This window comes from Corvus cornix, chromosome 8, assembly GCF_000738735.6.
Source record: "Corvus cornix cornix isolate S_Up_H32 chromosome 8, ASM73873v5, whole genome shotgun sequence".
In the NCBI taxonomy this organism is placed as follows: domain Eukaryota; kingdom Metazoa; phylum Chordata; class Aves; order Passeriformes; family Corvidae; genus Corvus; species Corvus cornix.
Window position 1 is genome coordinate 24,381,277 of NC_046338.1, and position 22,806 is coordinate 24,404,082.

The following is a 22,806-nucleotide window of genomic DNA, read 5'->3' on the forward strand; positions in this document are numbered from 1 at the left end:
CATTTACAGCGGTTTCTCCCCAAATGAAAGGCTGTGGGATACAGGATATCATTAAAATTCTAAACGTGACTTCCAACCTCAAAAGCAGGCTCTTGCTATTCGGGGCTCTCTACTGAGGGAGGGAGGAGGGGAGGTGGGGAGAAGGCGCACGATGAATGTGCTTTGGCCATGAAATCACTGGCTGACATCTGCACTGGCATTAACCCGGGCTGAGGTTATCCCTGCTGCTGACACACGGACACCCGGCTGGCCCTGGAGGGCAGAGGCTGCCTCCCAGTCTCTCCAAGACTTTCTCCTGGCCAGCACATCCCCAGGGCTCTGGTTCCAGCCATGCTGTGTGTGGGACAGTGCAGCCAGAGCAGGTGACGGGAGTTAATTCCTACCATAAAAAGAGCAATTTAGCTCCTGCCAGAAGGATGTGGCCGGGTGAGGTCCCCTGCAGAAGGGGAAGCTGGCGAGCTTAAAAACTGGTGCTTGGACAAGGAAGAGAGCAGGATGAAGTCCTCAGACACGGTACCCCTGGAGGCAGCACTTGCCTTGTCCTTACCCACTGCTAGGGCTTGAACATCCCCCCTGTGAGGGTGTCGCTGCTGTCCCACAGGCCAGCTGGCCAGGACCTGCCACCAGCCCCTCCAACACCCCTGTATCCACCACTGCAGGTGTCTGGGGATGGATGACATGCTTGCCAAAGGACTCTGCCCACCTCCTCAGCCCTGGATCCAGGCTTCCAGCACCAGGGTCCTCGCTAGGCTTCGGCTTGACTCCTTCCCTCCTCACTCCTGATGACAGGAAAATGTGTCCTGCCCACATTCAGTGCCAGCTTTTTATGTGGGAGCAGATCTCCCACCTCCTGGTGTTCTCCACTCCCTGCTCCCCAGCATGCTGCTACCCCAGAGTCCTATTTCTATCTCCTGGTATCCCCAGAAGGGGATTCATGGGAAATGTTTTGCTTGGAAAAGCTATGCAACTTCCGTGCAAGCCTGAAATTGCTGTGTACAGAGCTGTAAGGCAAAGCTAATCCGTTTTGCAGCTTAGCCAGCTGCTGAAAGCTGCTATTTAAGAGTGAGGAACTGCTAACTGTTTTTCTCCCCTCCATGAAATGGGAGGGACAAGGGATATTCAGAGTATGAGAGATGGAGACTGACCCAAAATGGCTAATTTAGAAACATCTTTTAAAAAAGGAGACTTGCCCTGAATTGTTAACTTTTGAAGTCATTCCTTTCAAAATGTGCTCAGAACAGACTTATTTTTCATTCTCTTTTCCTTCATTTTAAATCAAACCGTGCACAGAAAGCTCTCTTGCTGCTGATCCCAGCCAAGCCAATATGCCATGGCTAATGCCAAGCCTCATCATGGGGCTCAGGAACAACCACACCAGCCCATCCCAGTGACTGCATTAACCAGCTCCATGTCACAGCATTGACTTTGCACGGTCACAGCCATGGAGTTACGAGTGTGCTTCCAGGCTGGCCATGCCCAGCTGGGCAGCCCTCCAGGTGAGGGTCCCCAGGCACCCAAAAATCATGGCAAGGATGGAGACAGGGAAGCACAAGTGGGATTTGGGGTATCCCCAGGGCAGGACAGGGCAGGGAGAGCATCTCTCCTCCTTGGGGCTGGTCTCTGTTAGGGGTGTCAGAATGACAAGTTACTTTGGTCTGGCAGACAGGCTGAAAACCCAATATAAATTATTTCTGTTTGGCAGTCATTTAATTGTTTTCACTCGGGGTTTTGAGCAAAATAAAAATACTACAAAGAACGGCTAGGAGCAATCCTGGGATGCTTTGTTCAGCCTCAGAAATATGTCCTTTCTCTCTGGGGTCGTTTTACCCTCCTCCTTCCCTCCCCTCTGCTGATAACTTTAGATTTAGTTTAAAGTAGCAAATGGTTTGGACTTTTCAGGAACAATGAATGTGGTTTGCTAGAAAACATAGATTTGAGGGAAGAGGATTCAAACCTCATTCCCAACTGATGCCAGACAAAGGGAAGAGCAATAAAACTCCTTTCTATCCACTAATGGCCACAAAATCATCACTCACTGGGAGGGAAGCTCATGCCTGGGAAAGTGGGGATAAAGTGTGGAATGGAGCAGACATCTCCCAGTTTTCCAGAAAAAAACTGAAATGTGGTAAATGGCAGGTGTTTCTCACTGAATTTGCAACTGTATGAGGCATGGGAAAATTGGTGTTTGCAGAGCATCCCTCCAGTACAAAACAGGCAATGATGAAACCCTGCTAAGGATAAGATTTGGGGAGGTTGGGGGAGACTGGGGGCTGTGGCAGCCAGGGCCACTGCTGGGCTGGCAGAAAACCCACCTGGCTGCAGAGGCACAGTGAGTGCACTCGCAATCAGCTGCTATTTTAATTTGCATTCTGAAACTGCTCCTGGAAGCCCTCCCTAAGCACTACACCAACATCTTGCACTGACTTTTGCACCACCATTTTCCCTCTCCCACCCTTGCTCAGCCTTATCCTTTTCCACCCTCTGGCTGAGACCACCAATGCTCTCCCATAGGATCCGCCGTGGCCTCATTAGGCGACCATTTCTCATTAGGATTCCTGGAAGCCCACGTCCCCCTGGAAGCATGGGAGACCCAGGGGATCCTGCACCACCACAGCTCCAGGGGTGCCTGTCTGCTCTGTGTCCCTGTGCATTACAGCTCTTCCCTGTATTTACACACTTGCATGAAGTGAGGATGGCCCCGCTCTGGGTGCTTAATTCCTGTGTAATTAGGTAGCCAGTATCTGCCACAGTGCCACATCAAGCCTGCACCTTGTAGCCACCACCACGCTCAGCTCCTCCCCGTAGGGATGTCCCCATGTCCTGTGCAGCCCAGAGGGGCTGGGTATGAGCACAGAGGCCAAATATGGGACAGAAAATCATGAATTTCTGTGGTCTGAGGGATGCAGCAGGAATTGTGCAACTGAGGGGGGGATCCTCACAGTCCCTGGGCTGCTTTTGTCTGACACCACAGCACTTGTGCCTCCTTCCCCATTAGTGCCATTAGCTCTGTCCCACTCTGCTGCTCTCCCTGACAAGCGCTGGCCCAGGGATGGGACATCACTCAGAGGAGATCTTGGCCAGCAGGGATGTATCCCTGCTTCAGGGAGATGCTCTTTGGCCTGCTTCCCTCAGCATTTTGCTTCAGCTCAATTTTGGGGGTTTCTTCCTGCTTTGGGAGCACTTCCCTGAACTCCCTTCTTTCCATACCTCTCTTCCTGGCCCCTTTGTGTGTCGCAGATATCACCCGACTCCTGTGTGATGGCTGGGGCTGGTGGCTGTCCACCTTGCCTGTGGTGCCAGATGGAGGTTTCCAACCACATCACTAAACTCTGACATCCTGCTGGAGAAACAGAGGGATGTCCTGCCAGAGTGAGCTGGCCCAGCAGGACATGTTTTCCACCTCCTGGACTTGTTTGCCCACAAGAAGTGAAGGCAGCTCCAGCTTGCAGTGTGAGCTGAGGGGAGTACGACCCCCCTCCAGTGCTCAGACATGCCTTGTGATGGGGTGGGGGTTCCTCTGACTCTCCAAACCTCCCTGGTGCTGGGCGGATGAGGAGCACACTGGTTTGAGTGTTCCTACAAGAATACTGAGCTACCTACGGCTTTTTGGGTGCATCTTTGTATTCTCTTCCCATGGAAAGCCGATTTCTTTGTGCTGCACTCCAAAACAGCTCAAGTACACTTGTAGGAGAGGCTGCAGAGAGCTGGCTTTTCTCTCCTGTGAGCTGGAACACGAGTGACATTGTGCATGATGTTTGTGTGAGCTACACCCTGCAGGATACCCTGTAAGCCTTGGGGCCCGGGCTGTGGCAGGATGGGGATAGCACAGCTAGATTCAGACTTGCACTAATTTGATCTCAGTTCAGCTTTGAACTGATTAGGACACACACAGTGCAATGTTGAATCACTCCAGTTTATGCCTAAATAATAACTATATACAGATTTCTGCTGAATGAATTACACATGTACAAACACACCCGTTCTGTAAATTCAAACAAGGTCTTGAAACACAACTAACCATTCATCACCACACAAATCTGCCACTTCAGACTGCTGCTAATGCTGGGATTCCCCTTCTCTGCTGAGCAACAAGCCAGCCCTCCAGTTCGTACATGGCTCGGCCTACAGCAGCCAGCTGAGCATCAGCGGCAAGAAAACAATGCAGATAAGCAGGAAGGAAAGAAGGAACCTTGTACAATAAACACACGGCACATCTGTCCCCTCCCTGCCACCTGATCGACATCCACAGCAAACAGCAGCTCCTAGGAAGTCATCACTTATCCATGTCCTGCTAGACAGCATCTGCTGCAGGCAAGATTATGGATGGCCTGTTAGAAGGGGTCGTAGATGGTAAGATCCCATTACAGGTGTCATTTCTTCTGTCAACACATGGAGAGCTTGTATCTGCAGCTTCTGTTTGGCAATGGTGAGCTCCAGGGACAGGGAGGCTCCTCAGTGTCAAGCAATACACATTTCTGTGGGCTGGAGATAACCCACAGCAGCAGGGAGCGTTTTGGGATCCTGCAGCAAGAAACAGCATTACTCATTTTGGGCAGTCCCTGGAAAAGTCTCCATTTTTGGTACAAACACTACGTATCAGGAACATGGAAATGATTCATGAAGTCTAAGCTGAGCAAGGCCACTCCACCTTCCCTTCCTCTACTGCAGTGAAAGTAATAGAAAACAGATTTTTTTTTTTTTTCATTATCTAGCTGGAAAAAAAAAAGCCAAAACTAAACAACCCATGCTAGGGTCCTGTTCAGCTGTGGGCCCTGAACCTGACTCTTGCACTGCATCCCCAATTTACCCAGGAACCAGCTCATTGCCTGAGAGCACCCAGCAGCCAACAGGGTTTTGCTGGCAGCAGCTGCCTTTGGTTCTCTATATCCCTGCATACTAATATGAAGTAAAATGGGATGGTAATTTAATCCTATGCCACTAGAAGCAAAGCATCACACAAGCCTGCTCATCCTCTCCTCTAAGTTTAGCCCAACAGTGTATTAAAAAGCTGCTACTGGATTCTCGCCAGCCCCTGCTTAGCTAAACTACCTGACTCTGCAGAATAGCAGAAAATTCTCCACTCTGTGTTATTTTTGATCCTTGGGAGAACGACCCACATCTATCAGGGAACTTGACCCCCCACAGGGCCTGCAGGAAGCCAGTGTAATTTGGAAAAATGTGTGGAGTGACGAAGGCTTTCTTGTGACATTGGGCATGTTTCCTGCTGCCTGGAGCTGGGCCGCTGGAATCTCAGCTTGGAGCTCCTTCCATGCCTCCACTGCAAGCCCATACACAGTAATGAATAAATCTGTCCCTGCTCACTTATAAATAGTTTATAAAAGGTTCATAAATAATTTCTAGATGTTTTAATGAATAGTTAATCAATTGTTGCCGGGCCAAACAGGTCAGCAGATTGCTTATATCCATCCATTACAATGGCTGCTGATGAGCTTATAAGCATCAGTAGGACACCACAGATGTCTGTGATGGGCTTGTAGTGTCTATAAAGGGTTAATAAATAATTAATAAATGATGTGGGTGCTCTTTTAATTAAAAGCCATAGAAGGCCATTGCAAAACGCATTCTTGGAAAGCTACGGGCAACACAGCAAGCAAACATCTGGACCTGGTTTTGTATCCCTGCCTCTGAGGAGCAAAGCTGGCAAAGAGGTGCCAGCCTGGCCCAGCAGGTAACCTGGCTGCCTGAAGTGCAGCAAATTTCCTTTGTTCAAGGCAATCCAGCTGATTCCAGAGAAGCATGGGCTGTTCCTGATCCCCTCTTTGAGCCTGGATCCTGCACCAGGGAGCTCATCCACCTCATCCCCAGCTGCTACAGAAGCATCCTCCATGCTCTGGCTGCCGTGGGCAAGGTACCAGAAAGGCAGGGGACAAGGATGCTTGGGAAAACAAGACAATTCCCATTTTGTGGCGCTCTGGCCTTGCACCTGTGCTCTTCCCTCCTCGGGGGTTTGGGGTGAGCTGCTTCTCCCCTGGCCTCAGCATCCCCTCTGCCCAGGGGGTGGGTAACACACGAAATGCCACACCGAGGAGCTGTGCTCTGGAGCACCACAAGGCAATAACATACTTGTGGTGTTTGGCCTCTTTAGCAGAGGCTCTTTATTATCATTAAGCACTGAATATTTCTGGATGATAAAAGCAATTAAGTGTAAAAAAAGGTAATGATCCATCCCATATTGCATCCAAAAGATATGAAAATCCCTCATAAAATTATCACCCTAGCACAGAATGGGACATAAGTATCTTTATAATGTAAGACAGAGAACTTTGCTTACAGTCAGAACATTTATAAGGCATTCAATTAGCCACCGGAGGGTTTCTTAGTATTCCCAATTCTCCACGAGCACGGAGGCAACTACAGGAGATTCTAACTTTTTAAAAGAAAGACAAAAGACAGGAGAATTTGGATAAAACCTGTTCCCAGGTTCACCCTGGAACACACATGCAGAGGAAATTTCATGCAGATCAGGCTTAATTTGCTGCACAATTTAGCTCAGAGCCAGAGTGAGACTCTTCCTACTCCTTTGCTGGAAGATCCTTCTGCGTGGCAAGGGGACCAGTACATGATGTACTGTGCCGTGAGCTGGTCCTGAGGATGCTGGGGCAGGGTGCCACCCCTCATCCCACCACCTTTGCAATGTCCCCAAGCCCTTCAGCGGGGTCCCAATGCCAGCTGCTCTGGAGTATCCATCATGGGGACCCCCATCCCCTGTTCCTGGCCTGTGGGTGCTGGCAGTGGGTGTCTGTGCCTTCAGCCTGTACTGGCCCAGGGTCACTCAGCCCCTGCACACTCCCCCATGCATGACTGTGCGATGCTGCCGTGTCCAGGGACTCATTTAGGTTGGAAATAAGGTGTGTATCTGTAACGGGCAGTTAATGGTGAGGGTAATCAATCACAGCAGCAGATTAACCAGGGACATGATGGATTTCCTGATTCTGACACCTTTAAATCACGATCAGTTTCTCCTTCCAGAACTGCTTGGGCTGAGCCAGAAGTGATGGGCTCAGTGATGCATCACCCAGTCAAACCTCCCCACAAACTGGTGCTGTGGTGGGAGCCCCCCTTCACATCCACCCCGTCCACATCCACCTGCCACAGGGTACCGGGGCTCTCCTGCCCTGGGAGAGGCCAGCAGCAGGAGGAGAAACTCTCCCTGCACCAGGGGCTTTGGGCGCTTCCTCCTGATCTATATTTTGAGAACATTTCAATGGATCAAGGTGCCAGGTCTGTAGTGCTGCCAGGAAACATTATTTTCTTTTAATAAGGAGAGAGCAGCAGGTCATTTCATCTGCTCTGCTCCTCCAGTGGGGAGGTAGGGCTGCACCTTCCCAGCACCAGCACCTCTCTTCTCCTTTCAGGGTGGCTGTGGCAGCCCTTTCCCCCTCACCAGGAAGGCAGCAGCATCCCAGCACAGCCCCTTCCCTGCAGCTTCTGAGGATCCACACCCCCCTACACATTCCTGTGGGTGCTTGCTTCTCCAGAGCTGCTCCACACCACCATGGCCTCACACAAGCACCAGCGGCTGCTCCCAAGCAGTTGTGCTCTCCATGACAGACGTGTTGTGAGTGGCTTCACCATCAAGGCAATACTCTCTGAAGAGATCCAAAGCCATGCCTTTCACTTTGCTTTTGGCTTCCGAGCCTAGTTTGGCTCACAGGCAGAGCCTTGTCTCCAGCCACCAGCGCCAGACACTCCTCACTGGCTGCCAGTGCAAGCCAAAATCCTCCCGCAGCCGCACGTCAGCCTGGTGCCTTCCCAGGCGGCAGGGACCACAAGGCTCCTGGTGCAACCATGGGGGCCACCAGTCCCACACTCACATCCCAAAGGATGCAGACAGGCAGAAGCATCACGGGGAGCAGCTGTGAGAGCCCCAGCGTGGCTGTGGTTGTGGGGTGTCCTCAGGGCCCCTCACAGCTGGCTGGCACAGGCCACTGTGAATCACTGCATGGTTGGGAAGGAATGAGACAAGCTCCTGCTGACACCACCCTGCTGCTGCACATCCAAACTCTTCTTATAAAACCAGCCCTGGTGGAGGAGTCTGGGCTGTTCCTAGGATAAAGTGTGTGGGGGAAGGAAGCAGCACGAAAAGGTGAAGTGAAAGTTAATACAGCTGCATAAATGAACTCCGACACCACACGGGGAGGATGCAGGAAAGCATAATGCCAGAAAGGACTTCTATTTTTTTGCTGAAAAGCAAAGCTCTCCACTACTTTTTCCAAAGCACTTGGAAAGCCTGAGCATATCATGACTCCCTTAGGGCATTCCCTCACAACCTCTGGCATTCTCCACTCTCTCTCTCCGAGGGTATCAGACAAAGGGCGTGCACACTGGTGAATCCCATGCTGCAGAGCATTTTGATGCTGCTGTTTTGCCACCACTGAGATCACTACAGCAGGGCCAGCTGTGGCCAGTGAGGGAGGCAGGGCTGCAGGCAGCATCCCCTGCCAGCATCCCCAGGGCCTGACACCCATCAGCATTTTGTTCTATCCAGTTGATCCCAGTCAGCACTAAAGCCATGCTTTGGCATTTCTTAGCTGCTGCTGCCCAGACAAATCACTCTGTGTAATATGGCAGGGCTGGGTGCCCGTGCTGCCTTCCCTGTGCTCAGGCAAGGGAGGGAAGGACTGTGAGTGTGCAGAGAGATTCCCCGCTGAGACAGCAAGTTCTGCCTCTTGGGGCACTTGCATTCAGCAAAAAAATAGGGGGGGAAAGAGTATGTTTACAAATATATATATTCATACCTATATGTATGTCATTATGCTAACTCATGGTGAGACAAAGTGGATTGGCCACAGTCTTGACGTGCTAAAATTAGGTTTTATGTAAAATAAGTATTTGCTTCATGTAGGGCATGTTGGTATTAAGATTTATTTTCATCCTGGCTTGTATTACTGCTTGGTATGATTGGGCAAAGCCCAGGGCACATGCATATCGTTTCCATTCATAACATCTACATGGATTCATGACCTTGCTAGAGAGCTGAATTGCCTTGCAATCTTTTTTCCACTGTAGAAAGCTTAACAACTGTATAAGTCTTAGAGCAAAAAAAGACCCCATGTATTTGCTCTGCAAGAAGAGCTCTTGAATGGAGTTGTAGGAGGCAGGGAAAGCATCACACCAACTCCCTAACACTCATTACCCATGTGGGCTCATTTCCACGAGCAGGTCCCCTCATGTCTGTGGGACTAACAGTGGGTGCCAGGGCAGTAAATGTTAGTGGAGTGCTTGCAGAAGCTCCAGGACAGCCCCTGACTTTCCCAGGGAGAAAAAATTCCAGTGAGTTTATTTACTTCAACTCTTTAACTAAATGCCTTTGGCAAAGGCACTTCACTGTTATGAAGAAAGCATAAATTGAATGCTTACAAACGTGTGTGTGAGGGCCCCCGTGCTCCTGCAGCAATAGAAATGCTGTTGCCATCAACAGGTGGAAACAGTGAGTTAAATAATGACTTTTATGTCCCCTGGGGCTTTCCTGAGGAACGTTCCCTCGCTGCGGCTGTCTTGGGGATACAGCGTTTACCTCATGGAAACAAAAGGTCCAGCGCTAACAGCAGCCAGGAACTAAGGCTGCCCATGGGGAGCAAGGAGAGGAGACAAGAGCAGGATGGGAAGAAGCACCTGCTTATCTGCATAGGATGGGAGAACAGGCACAGTTTGGTTTCTGCTGCAGAGGAGCAGGGATGATGAGAAAGGCACTGTGAGCACCAGGACACTGCTGAGAAACGAAACAGCCCCTTTCAAGAGACTTCTGCTCATCCTTAAGAGAAAAAACTCCTGACTACAGATGGGAAAGTCACAGTTAGTTTAGTAGAAGGAAGATGTAGGTTTATAGAAGGCTTTTCTCAGACAGGGAGAGAGATGCATGAAGGACTGGCTAAAGCCCTGGATTTCTGGGGTCAAGGCTGAGCTGTGACACTCTGATGCAGGTGAGAAGATGAAGATGTATCCACTGAAAGAGCCTGGCCAGGCATTTGGAGGAACTGGGATCACTGGCTCAGCTGAGAGACCAGGCAGTTTGTAATAAAAGGACCACACTGAGGGTTTGCTATACATCTCACTGAGAGTCATTTTGGAGCACTGCTGCTGGAGACAGCAGTGCTGCTGGGAGTGGTAAGAGTTTTGCAAGGGGCTGCTTTCCAGGTGGAAACTGAGGTGCAGATGCTCAAACCAGCTCTGCTTGGATGTGGCTGGAGCAGGATTTTTATGTGCCAGTTACAGAACTGACATGACGAGATGCTGCTGTTGTTTACTTTTTAAGAAGAAAGAATGTTATAAGAAAAGCCACCTGTAGAAAGTAAGCTTCTCTTGGATGCTTGTGGAGCAATCACCACTGGCTTCATTATAATTAAACTGAAAGGTAGGAAAAACAGGCTGGTAAGTGAGGGCTTCATCCTGAAGAGGAGAAACCACATGAAGGGATCTCCAGCCTCTTCCACATGAGTACTTTTGTCCCCTTTGGCTTATTCCCCACTTCCCCAAGGAGATGCCAGGATGCAGCACCCAGGGCACCAGAGCTATGGGCTCTACAACCCCAGAAGCCTTAGCCCACAGACCTGCTATTGCCTGCCATGTCCCCTTCCCCTCACCCCACTGTCCTGGGGCTGGGGGCTCCCTGCAGGACACTGTGCCCTTGTCTCCCAGCTCTGCTGGAACACATAAGCACCACTTCATCTCATACACGTGGCTTTCTAAAAACATACGTGGTGTTCCCTCCCAAGTGTCAGTATCGACCTTCACAGCTGCCATGGTGATGAGCACCACAGAGAAGCCTATAAATAACATCAGTGTGCCACACACTGGCCCTTTTATGAGCCCCACTCTTCTTGATTTACTTATATGCAAGATATTTTACAGGACAGCCCAATTAAGCATGACAGATGGCTGACAACGAATTCCCAGTGATGACTTGCAAACACTTTGTTTTAAACCAAATAAAAGGATGCAGGAGACTAGTAGAAGCTACTGGTGTGATTTTGTATTACCCTAAAACCTCCCACTGGAGAATACCCCAGCGGAGGAGGGGGGGCAGAGCTCACCAGGCTGCACCAGGCTGAAAGTTTAGGAGGGTTCTTTAACTCCCCTGCGGCGTGTGTAGGGCAAGTACTCAGGGCAAGGGTCCCAGGGAGTTTCTAGGATGCTACAAGAACACTGCCACCTGATCACACACATTTTGTCTACAACTCGATCTGAGCAGGTGGCTCTGCTGTCGATGGAATGCAAAAGTGTGGTTGGTCACCCTGTGCTGTACAGTGGCCATGAATTTTGTGGGGGGCCACTGTGGAACTGAAAATCCTTGCTCAGGAGTGCTGTGGTGGCATCAGCACTCACTGTGCATCCAAACTCGGTCATTTTGCCTGCAGCCAGGCTGCTCATCCAGGCTTCCACCACTTCTTCCAAGGTACGCACTCCTCACCCAGCATCCACTGAAAGTAATGCTTTGCTTGGCAGCTTTCACCTGACACTCTGCCATCCCAGGCAGTAATTTCTATATTCCAGATAAGCAACCCAGATCTAAAACAGAAGGCCCAGGGCTTGCATGGCATGTCTCTCTCAGCCCCTGACGAGTCATAGCTATCCTGGGAAAGCCTCTTTCGCTCTCTGGACCCGCTTCCATTTTCTCTCCTGAACAAATGAACAGCCATGATAGACGACCCTCATCCCACAGCTACTCGAGCCAGGCAATTTTCCCAGCTTGATGGCATCTTTCTTATGCTCTCCCTGTGCACTCCTGTACCTCCAGGTCAGGGGAGAGCATTCCCAGCAGATACAGGTGAAAAAAAAAGGTTATTCACTGTAGAAATTATTGAAGTTGCTTTCTATGTTGCCCTCTGGGCAAGGCAGTGCCTGGATCCTGCCTGAGTTCTCTGTGAGGCAGGGGCAAGAAAGGCCCCATGGCACATGGGGAAAAATACAGGTTCCTCACTTACAAATAAACACAACAGCATTTTTTCAGCTCTTTATGGCTGGAGCCCAGAACTTGATTCAGGCCCAAATATCCATTTTCCGATTTTTGATATTGAATGATTTAACAATATTGAGGAAGGCACAGATCTCATAAAATCACATTCAGTCACCTGAAAATACAATTACCCCACAATTTTTCAAGCAGAGGAAGTTTTGATCGGCTGTGGTTTAATGTTGAGTTGACATCTGAACCCAGGTGGCTGGAAGGTTAATGAAGAGCAATGAGTCCCAATAGTCACCTATACTACCCAGGCTCTGTGATTACTTGGCTTCAGGTTTATAAATTCCCCCCAAGTCCACATTAAGGCTGTCAGTTCTCCAGTCCCATTCAGCATTTTATCCTTTTATGTCTGCAGCATTTTTCTCCACTCTTTACTCCCTTTTCCCTGCATGGTTTTATTTTTCTTGGCATTTTCCTTTGCGAAGGAAATGGAGCATAATGCAACTTCACAAAGTTCTTTTGCAACTATGAATTTCCTATACTCCCCCTGCTAGACTTGGTGTGAAGGAGTTCAAAGCAATGCTACTCTCGTGAAGTTCCCATGAATTTGAGGCAAGACCCATGTAGGACTGCAAGGATTCATTGCCAAAGCCTGCTTATAAGGAGGACAGAATTAATTACGAGGTTATTAGCCCCACCATGACCTCCACTCTGAGCGAGAGAGGCACAAGCAATGCCCAGGGTCTAAGGGCACATGATGCTACCTGAGGTGAAAAACTGCTGGTCATTAGTTTGGATGAGTTGTGTAGCTGCAGAAAATGTGGGAAGATCAGAAAAGCCAAGAAATCAAAGGAGGAACCAAAGAAAACACGAGATTGATTTCTGTCATGGAAATAAGAACTGAACAAACCAGTGATTATATTGCTGTAACTAGCAGAGGGACGGGGAGGAGTGGAAGGAAGACATTCCCATTACCAGGGAACCCAAGGTGGTTTGCTGCTGCGCTGCACACTGAAAACCAGCAGTCATGCTCCCCAAAATTTAAGACACGTCAAGGGAACTCAAACGAGTAAATGAGAAGCTGGATATTTCACAAAGCAATTAAAAGAAAGCTTCAAAACAGGAGCCAGTAGCTTCACAGGTAAATTAATTATGTGGAAGCTACCCAGGAAAAGGATGTGTAGCAGCAGCATAAACTTCGGTAGCATCCCTGGTGAGCGGTAAAAGCAGACTGAGGAGCCAAAGTGCACAGGGCAAGGGGAGGTGCTGCTCAGCAGAGCCACGACACAGCAGGTTCTCCTGGAAATGCAGAAAACCAAGGAAGCTGTTGCCAGCCAGGATCTTGCTTGAAAAGGCAAACTTCAGCAGGAGCTTAAAATCCAGCTCCAGAAGAGAATCACGAGGTTACAGTCCACAGCAGGGAGCACTCACTTGGACATAGAACTTGACCAGCCTTAGCATGAGGTGCTGCTGGCACATCTACAGGAATTTCCTTTGCTTTTTAAATGCAGGCATGCAAGTCCACAAGGGCCAACCCAGGCTGTCCTACCTTTAATAACTCAAGAACTCAGGACCTTTAATAATAAAGTTGATTTCAGACTACAATTTAACCTTGCTGGGTAAATGACGGGCAAAGGCAAGGTGTGGCTATAAAAAAAGCAAACCTGCATCTCCTGGCTCTGCTGCTGTTGCAGAAATGAAATGTTCCACAGGGAACAGAGAAGTCATCCCAGGGCAGCAGTAGTGGCAGCTGGAGCTAGTTGCTAATTGCTAAGGACAACCATAGACCTGCCATTTGCTTGCTGCCTTGCTGTGTCTGGTGTGTGGGAAGGGTGAGGGCACGCTCGCACTCCGCCTGGTTTGCAAACAGCACAGGGGGAAAAGTTCAGCTGGAATGCTTCAGCTGGAAAAAAACAGCTATATATGAGGATTAGTAACACAGCTTTCTTCTTAACTGGAGCTACTAGCAAGACTCCAGAGATGTGCTTGCCTAAGCAAGTAATGCTATGAGCCATTTAATGGTGCTGGCCCAAAAGCACCTGGAGCCTGGAACATGCTGGGGAGTGAGCAAGGCCAGACTGCCTCCAGCACACACAGCCCCTGCTCCCAGCTATTCCAGCAGGGTATAAATACCGGGAATATGGCATGGCCTGAAAACACACGTGTTCCCATCTACTTGTGCAACAGCCAGTGCAGTGCTGGGACAAGGAGAGGCTTCTTTCATTCGGGGGGCCATAGTGTTCCTCTGAACCTTCCAGCCCTGAGACCATAAGAAGTCTGCATGTTTCCAAGTTGCTCATCTGTTTGTTCGCTCCAGCCTCACAACCTGAGCAACCCACTTCATCCCAGGGAAGCTGAGGATTTGCTCCCTCCCTGGGTACAAGGACCTGGATCTGCATCCAGATGCTTCCTATGGGAGAACTAAAAGGTGTGATGGGCTCATGCAAAGCAACAAAGATTTCCTTATGTATCCCAAACATCAAATCCATGTTCAAAGCAGGTTCTCTGTGGATGCTCTGCACAGCTGGACTCTCACATGGGTTTGTCTGCAGAGCTGTCACAGTCTGAGCCTCTGCTTTGCAGCCAGATTTTTGTATTCTGTGCTGATTTCCCAAGGGTCTTCATTTGGGCTTATCATCCCCACAGGGATCAATAGGATTGCAGCTGCTGTCCTAGCATCTGCAGCCAGCTTTGCTGAGCAGCAGTGTGGTCTGCTGGATAAAGCAGGGGCTGGGAGCCAGGAGCACTGAAAGCCAGCCCAGCTCTGCCAGGAGCCCCCGCCGAGGGCTCAGTCAAGCCAATTGGTATCCTCAGAGACATCCAAGGCATGTCCCAGCCGGGCATTGACACCGGTGACCTCGTGTCTGCCTGATCAGCAGGGAGAGCACTGAGGAGCTCCATGGGCCCAGCAGGCAGAGGAGAGCAGGCAGTGGTCCACTCCCTCCACATCCCACCCCAACTCTTCCCTTGGCTCTGACTTGTTGTGAATCTGAGTGCTGAAAGTCTGCAGCATCCGTGGCCAGGATCAACTGAGAGGAATGTAATTAAAACAGCCAGTGTAGGCCTGCATTGTGGCAATGGGCAGGTGGCTGGAGATACCTTCTCTGCCCCAACTCCACAGCCAGTGACACGCTTGGGAAGGAGTCCTTCTGCAGAGAAGCCTGGTGGCTGCAGAGCCAAGTGCTGCTCGCTAACAGAGCCTTTCCAATCTCCCTGAGTGCCTCTGGTCTTTGCCAACCTCTTCCTCGAATTCCATGGAATTACAGGTCCAACAGCAGGCTGGAACAGCCATACCAGAGACCAGTAGCCATCTAAGATGATGCGGACCCATAACTCTGGGTTAAAATCTTGATTAGCATCAGCTGCATTCCTTTTTGTGGTGATCCTGTGATCCACAACTGGTGCACACTTCATGTTTTGAACACCACCTTCTAAATATCTGTATTAATGCCTGCTTGTCCTCCTTCACGCTCTGCTTTGTGGTCACTGTGCTCGGACATGCAATACAGGCATTGCCCAGCACAGGGATTCAAGCTTGATTAGCAGCAACAAAAGCTCTGTTAATACAACCAGATAATGATGCCATCCTAACCCCTTCGATCTGGAGGAGCCAGACCCACAGGAAAGTACCCTTGTCCTCCTGATCACTGCACAAGCTCAACAACATCACCTGTGGTGCCACTGGAGCCAGACTGACCGGCACATTTCCCTGCTACCATGCTCCTTCAGGTGTAATAACACTCCAGTGGAAAAATTATGGATGCACTTTGCCAGGTGCCTGTGTTTGCAGCGATGGATTCTGCATCTGGTTATTAACCTCTTGCAAAAGCTCAGTGTTATCTTGCATGGAAGTAATATGAAGTTAAACAGCTGTTGATAACTTATCTCCCATTATCCACAACTTCATTCAAGGCCAATATTTACTCACATCCCAGAAGCATTGCTGTATTCCCAATGGCACTGTTTGTGGAGTCAAATGAGAGCAATTTTTAATAGGTCTTAGGTATTTAGAGGGCCATGTTACCCAAGTGCCTCCTAATCCTGAATGTGAGACACAAGAAAACTCTGCAGGAGTACAAGGCCTGGACACGGTGCACGATCTGCAGAGGAAACCTAATCTGGAGGAAGAAACCTCACTGGGGGAGGAAACCCAGCTCGGGGAGCATCTCCTGCAGGTACACAGGTGCTGGCCCAAATTTCCCACCTCCTGCATTCTGCACCAACCACTTGCCATGCTGCTGTTTCTCATCCTTCCTCCCTCAGAAGGCAGATCAGCCATAGGCTAGCAGGTACCAAAAGGTCCCAGCCGTCAGTGTGACCCTTTCCCTTCCCTTTTTCATCCTCTAATTCAATCAAGGGATCAGAAGAGACATCCCCTGCCACTTCACTCCATCATTCAGACTACTGTAGGTAGGCTACTCTTAGCTGAAAAAAGTAATTCTCTGGGCTTTCACTGTGGACACTGCCAGGAGTGTGTCAGTGGTTTGCTTCGTGGTATTTTTCCAGGGAGTCCATTCTCTTCTTTATTACTTTTACTGATGCTATAACAGTATGGCAAAGCCTTAGGCAGACTGAGACCCTGCTGTGCTGGACATGGCAGAAGCAGAATTTGCAGAGAGCAGAATTTGCATCCGAAAAAATAAGATCCCTGCAGTATAACTTTTCCCACCTCTATCAAAAGGACTGGGGTGGAGACTGCACATTCTGGGAGGAGTTCCCAAGCACTTCCCATCTGCACAGGAGCTCCCATGCACACAGCTCCTGCTGTTCCTACCTCAAGTTATCAGGTGTGAAGGCAGTTTCCCCATGAGCTACACAGCCTGGGCTCCACTCACGACCTCTCCTCTCCTCCACACCACCACTGGTCCACACTGTAATGAGTAATTAGACCTTGGCGACCACTGGGCTGTTTTACGATGCCACTGGAGTTGGTGGAGTCAGCAGAGCTGAACCCCTGATCTGTAAACAAGTGGCAGCCCTTGGAATGGCCAAGGACTGGCAAGAGACCACAGTTAATGCTAAGTCTAAGCTGCAAGTGGCAGGTACATTTTAAGTGTGTCCCCTGACTCAGTACCCAGCTGTGGTGAGTTTATAGCCTTTGATATTGTTACATTAATCATAAGGAATCTCCCAGTTCCTTGGAAACACAGCGACAAGCTCTCCAGGGCTGGTTTCAGTGGTTTTATTCCTAGGTAATAGCCCTCTCCCTCAGTTATAGCTATGTCTAGACACATAGTGAGGAAAGTGCTATAAACATTTGATGGAAAAACCCTGTCTACCTCCTAATTCCTGCATTTCACATCCCGACCGTGCACTGAGTACATGGTTGTAAAGTCTGTGCTCACACACCTTCCCATGCCACCAGCCCTGTGCGACAGCAGCTTGCTGTCCCTGGCACGGGAACACACAGCTGGCCCAGCCCAGAGGGTTCCCAGGGGCAGGAGGCTGTTTGCTCAAGTCCTACAGTCTGCCTCAAGAAAATGGCCAGGTGGGAAGGCAAGAAGGAAGAGGTGCTGCAAATCCCCTTGGGAAGCTGCAGCAGGAGCAGCACTGCTCCTCGTGGCATTTCTCAGCACTGCCCTTCCAAGCACTCTGACCAGGCAGGACAGTGTGAAGGGGGAGAAATCAAACTCACACACAAACAAGAGGAAAGAGAGGACGTGTCTATTCCTTTGGGGAGGAACACTAATTCATTATCAATCAAAACCAAGAAAATTAACATAATGGGATGAAATCCTATCATGTTCAAGGCCTCTATGAAAGTCAAAAAAGCGTTTACTAAGTTTAAAGACTGTGTTTAATGCACCCATAATTCCAGTGGCACCGTTCCAGTTATACTGGAACTCTGGGGACTCTGACTACCTATTTTACATCTCCCCGGGTGCTTGAAATAACTGAGGCCTCTGAGGAGGATGAGAGTGGCCAGGGTGAGTACATGCTGAAGCCTGGGGTTGACCCATTGTCACCTGGCACACATCACAGGGAAGGAGAATTCAATCACAGCCCCGTGGCTGTGATGTTGACCAGGACCAAGCACACAGGGAAAGGGGCTTGGGAAGGCGCTGATAAGCAACATCACACCTCAGCCATGGAATCATAGAAGCATAGAATCATTTAGACTGGAAAAAGCTGCTAAGATTGTAGAGTCCAACCACTAACCTGACACTGCCAAATTCACCACTATGAAGTCCCTAAGAGCCACATCTACACATCTTTTAAATCCCTCCAGGATGGTGACTCAACCACTTCCCTGGGCAGCTGTTCCAATGCTTGACAATCCTTTCCATGAAGAAGTTCTCCCTAATATCCAACCCAAACCTCCCCTAGCAAACCTTGAGGCCATTTGCTCTTGCCCTGTCACTTATTACCTGGAAGAACTGGGCAACTCCCACCTTTTCACACCCTCTTTTCAGGTGGTTGTAGAGAGCCATAAGGTCCCCCCTGAGCCTCCCTTTCTCCAGGCTGAGCCCCGCAATTCCCTCAGCTGGTCCTCATCAGACTTGTGCTCCAGACCCTTCATCAGCTTTGCTGCTCTTCTCTGGACTTGCTCCAGCACCTCAATGTCCTTCTTCAAGTGAGTGGCCCAAAAATGAATCCAGACAAAGCAGAGAGGCAGTCAGGGACCGATGGTGAGTGAGCCAGTGACCTGCCTGGGGTGACTCTCCTGCCGGCAAAGGTGGTGATGCCAGTTGTTGTTGATTATTTTTCAGCTCTTGTGTGCATGCACTGCACAGCACTTGGAGCCTTCAAGATAAAAGGTACTTTCACCAGCACTTCAGTGGCTTGTTTCCTATTATAGGTCTGGTTTTGACACTCCCCCACCCTCTTATCTAACTTTCTCTACAAAGCTTTTCTCACTTTTTCATGTCTCTTCTGTGGTCCCTAGCCAGGGAAAAAGCATAACAACAAAAACAATACCAAAACCGTATTTATTTCCTTTTTGGAAAGCTTGAGTTTAGTCAGACAGTGATCTGGAGACAGGAGACTTTCATAAAGGTGATTCTATAACAAAGAAATATGCATACTTTGCTGTAAACTCCTCTCTTCAAAATGGCTTGGTACTTAAGGAAAAAAGGCCTTTGTTTTGTCTTTTTTTATTTTTAACGAGCCGAGTGAATGTTTTAATTAAGTTGGATAGAAATTTTCACAGTTTCTTGATGTGAAAATGTGAGCCTGTAAGAGTCGCCTTTGATGCTTGAGTTACGTTTTAAACACTTGATGAGTCCTGCAGAGCTGTTAATCCTTTTAGCATAGCTAATAGCTGTTGCTGGAGTGCTCCTGAAATCCTGTTTTGTTTGTGTCTTCTGGGCTGGAGGCTCCCTCCGGAATGGCAGCAGTCCACCCTGGAGCTGTTTGCAGGAGCCCCCCACACCACTGAGGACACTTGAGAACCCCAGGGCTCGTGAATCTTTGATGGGAGCCACAGGAGTCTTCCCACATATATAACAGGGTGATGCTGGACAGCTCCAGCATCCACTTGCAGGAATGCATAAAATCCAGTGTCATTCCGGAGTCGTGCCAGGGGGAGGTCAGAGGAATTTATGAGCCCCCCTTCTCCCCATCACCCTTCTGGATGGGTCACCTGCATGAAATGGTGCAGCAGGAGCTCAGGAATGGCGCCCCGACCCTGCACTCAATAGTGGAGCACAGACCGCAGTCTGTGTGTGCCATCCCCTGCTGTGTTCAGTGTTGCTACCTTAAAATAAGGCTTTTCATTATCAAATATTTTGAGTTCAGCTCTCTCCAGATTTGGCAAGCCACCCCACACCTTGTAAACAGGCTTTCCTCTGCTCTCTAGCTCTGGATTTGCTTGAAGGATAGGTAGCAAACGGACTTTGGGGAAATGCAAATGCCTTCCACAAAGGATGCTGCAGGGAGAGATGAAAGCCAACTCCATTTGCATTAGTTCTGTAACTGGATGTTTTCCCTCTCCCGTTTAGACTGTAGTTCACACACACACATTTTTGCCACTAAGCTATTTGTTGTCAGCTGCTCCTCCCAGGAGTTTTGAAGAAATCCCCATTTACACACAAAGTTACTTGTCAGGGCACCAGCAGTGAGCTGCACAAGTAAAAGGAGCACCCCAGGAGCTGGGATTCAGCAGAGCCCTGCCATGGCCTTTTGGGCCAGTGCCACCTTGCTCTGTACCCCTGTGCACAAAGGAGGACACCCCGAGCCTGCAGCAGGACCTGCCGGACCCTCCTGCCACCACCCCCAGGCAGCATTACTGTCAGGATAGCTACAACAAAACCAGCAGGTTGATGAGCTCCAACCCCATGCACAGGACGTACTTTTAGGTGTCCCACAGCAAAATAGCAATCCATCTGTTAAAACACAAAAGCAGACACGGGAAAGCACTCTCTCTCTGGGTCCATGTGCTAAAGAACAGAGTAAGCAGGGCTGTCTCCCAGGTGGGTGTGTGTACACAGCACTCCTGGGGATGGGTATTCATCCCACTGTTGCTGCTGTGCCTCCACAGCAAGGGCCCAGAATCTCCACCGGGTTTCCTCTGAAGAGCTCCTTGGAGAGCCTGCAGTGCCCAGCAAGGCACCCAGAGCTGGATGAGGACACAGGGAAGCAGCACTGGGGACTCAGCGCCAGACTAGAGCTCCAGCTGAGACGCTGTGCCAAGCCATGCTCACTTCCTCAGCACATCACTCTGAGACCCTCCTCCACCATTTGCACGGATTTTTGTATATATTTCCCTTATTATCCTTTAAAGGGAGCAGGGGAAACCTCTCTGGCAGCAACCAGAGGAGTTTAAGAGCAGTTATGCTCAGGCAGCCTTTGAAGCCACTGAGGTAAATGGGATGGGGCTGGAGATCCTAATACTGCTAGCGTCCTAACCAGAGGCATTTCTGGCTTAAACAGGCAGCCAAACATCTGTTTTCATTCTGACAGCAAGAGTCTTGCACTGGGAAACAGATAAAAACCCAGGGAAACCGATAAAAGTCTGGTTTATATTCAGCCCCGTCTACTGTTGGTTGCGGCAAAACCCATAGAGAGCCCTAAAACTGCAGAATCTGTGCTTATTTCACCTTATGTCAGTGATGCTTGGGAGAAGGGGATTTCTGGAGGAGGATTTTTGCACACAGCAATCAGACTCTTGTACTCACATCCATTGTTGCAGATAAACCCAGGGCACCCTTTGCCACACAACAGGCACCTGGGGGAAGCCCAGTGCCACCTGTGATCTGTAGCCACAGGGTGGGCACCCCGCAGCCAGGATGCAGCCCAACTCAGCATCAGTGCTGGCACAGCAAGGAGCTGCGCAGGACCCGTGGGGCACAGCAAGCCTGGGAGATGTGGAGGAGATTGTACTGGGACTGTGGGCATTACTGCGGGCCTCTGTGAAGGGGGCTCACAACTAGAGGCATCCAAATTCCTGGCATAAATCACCACGGGACACCTAAAACCTCGTGCCAGCTGCCTGGCTGCCCAACGAGAAGTGTGACAACGGCATGTCCAGAGCGAGGACTCCAGATCTGACATCTCTCCAGAGCAGGAGCACAGGACCGGGCTCCCCAGGAGATGCGCTGGGCTGAGCACACCTTCCCTTTCGCAAGGCAGAGCCACAGATCGATGCCCCCACGCCCATGGGAAGTCACAGCTCAGCCGCACAGCCCGTCTGCACGACCGATGGCGACAGTCTGCCACCGTGCAGGGAAAAGAGGGAAGAGGCTGCAAACAGGGATCTTCCACGCACAGGGAAGCACCCCGGTAAAATCCGCCCCCGACAGCAGCGGCAAGGCAGGACGCCCAGCAGTACCCACGTCCCCTGGTGCACATCAGGGGCGCAGGTGGGCAGCGCCCCTGCCACCGGGCTAGGAGAGGGAAAGTCTCGCTCAGAACATGTTCGGCACTCTCAGGGAAACCTGCCCCCTCCTCACGGCCCCGGCTGTGCCACCTCGCCCATGGGCTATGTCCCCTCTCCCACACTCGCATTCTGAGGTCGACTGCAAAGGAGATGTGTTTCCAAGGTGGAAACGGGAGCATCCCGAGCCTCCCCAACACTTAGCCCTGCCAGGAGGCTGGAAGGACTCCCCGTTCCCTGCGGAGAACCGAGCTCCAGCACGATGCTCATCCTCCAGCCAAGGCCTAGCGGGGAGCATCCCCGGGAGCGGGACGGACCCCGTGGGGCGAGACACCCGCACCCTGAGCAGCGGCAGGCTCTGGGCATGCCCTTCGGGGCTCCCCCGTCCCACGGGTCCCTCTCGGAGCTCCCACCCCGAGGCCAGGTTCCCCGAAGCCAAGTTTGGTCCAAGAGCAACAGAAGCTTCTCCCGCACCCAGCCCGAGCAGCCGGCTCCGCTCTCCCCCCACCACTGGCTGCGTACCCGGCTCCTCGCCACTGCGGCCGGTCCCGAGCGGGATCCCGGCCCTCGCCGTTGTCCCGCCGGAGGGCTCGGCGGGTGCGGGCCGCAGCGGGGAGCGGAGGGGAGGACGAGCGGCCGGCGGAGGGGCGCAGCCCGGGGCAGCCCCATCCCTGCAGCATCCGCTGGCGGAGTGGCGAGGGGGCGAAAGCGGGAAGCCGATGCCCGGTGGGACCGCAACGGGGGAAACTTGCGCCGCGTCCAGAGCCCGGCGAGGCGATACCGCGGCGGAGGAGGGGGGATGCTCGGCGCCGCGCGGCGGGGGCGGCGAGGCCCCCGGGTGCCGCCGGCGTGCCTTACCTGCCGGGCCGCTCCGGAGGCTGCAGTCCGCGCCGTAAATCCGTGTGCCGGGTGCGGAGCCGGGTGCGGCGCCGGGCGGGCGGGCGGGTGCCCCCACCGGGGCCGAGGAGCCCCGGCCGCCCGGCGCTCAGCCCCGCGGCGCCCGCCGCCCCCGCCGCGCTGCCCGCCGCCCCGCCTCGCCGCCCGCCGCCCCGCCTCGCCGCATCGCCGC

The 22,806-nt window shown here is 51.1% G+C and overlaps 1 protein-coding gene across 1 annotated transcript in view; it reads right to left on the reverse strand.

Moving 5' to 3' along the window:
- The window catches only part of LOC104695433 (transmembrane protein 121), a 38,962-nt gene extending 16,266 nt beyond the window's left edge, over positions 1-22,696 (reverse strand). Inside the window, exon 1 of the mRNA XM_039556316.1 lies at positions 22,596-22,696. The gene's annotated coding sequence lies outside the window, so the exon portion shown is untranslated. The remainder of the gene's footprint in view (positions 1-22,595) is intronic.
- Positions 22,697-22,806: the final 110 nt, after the last annotated feature.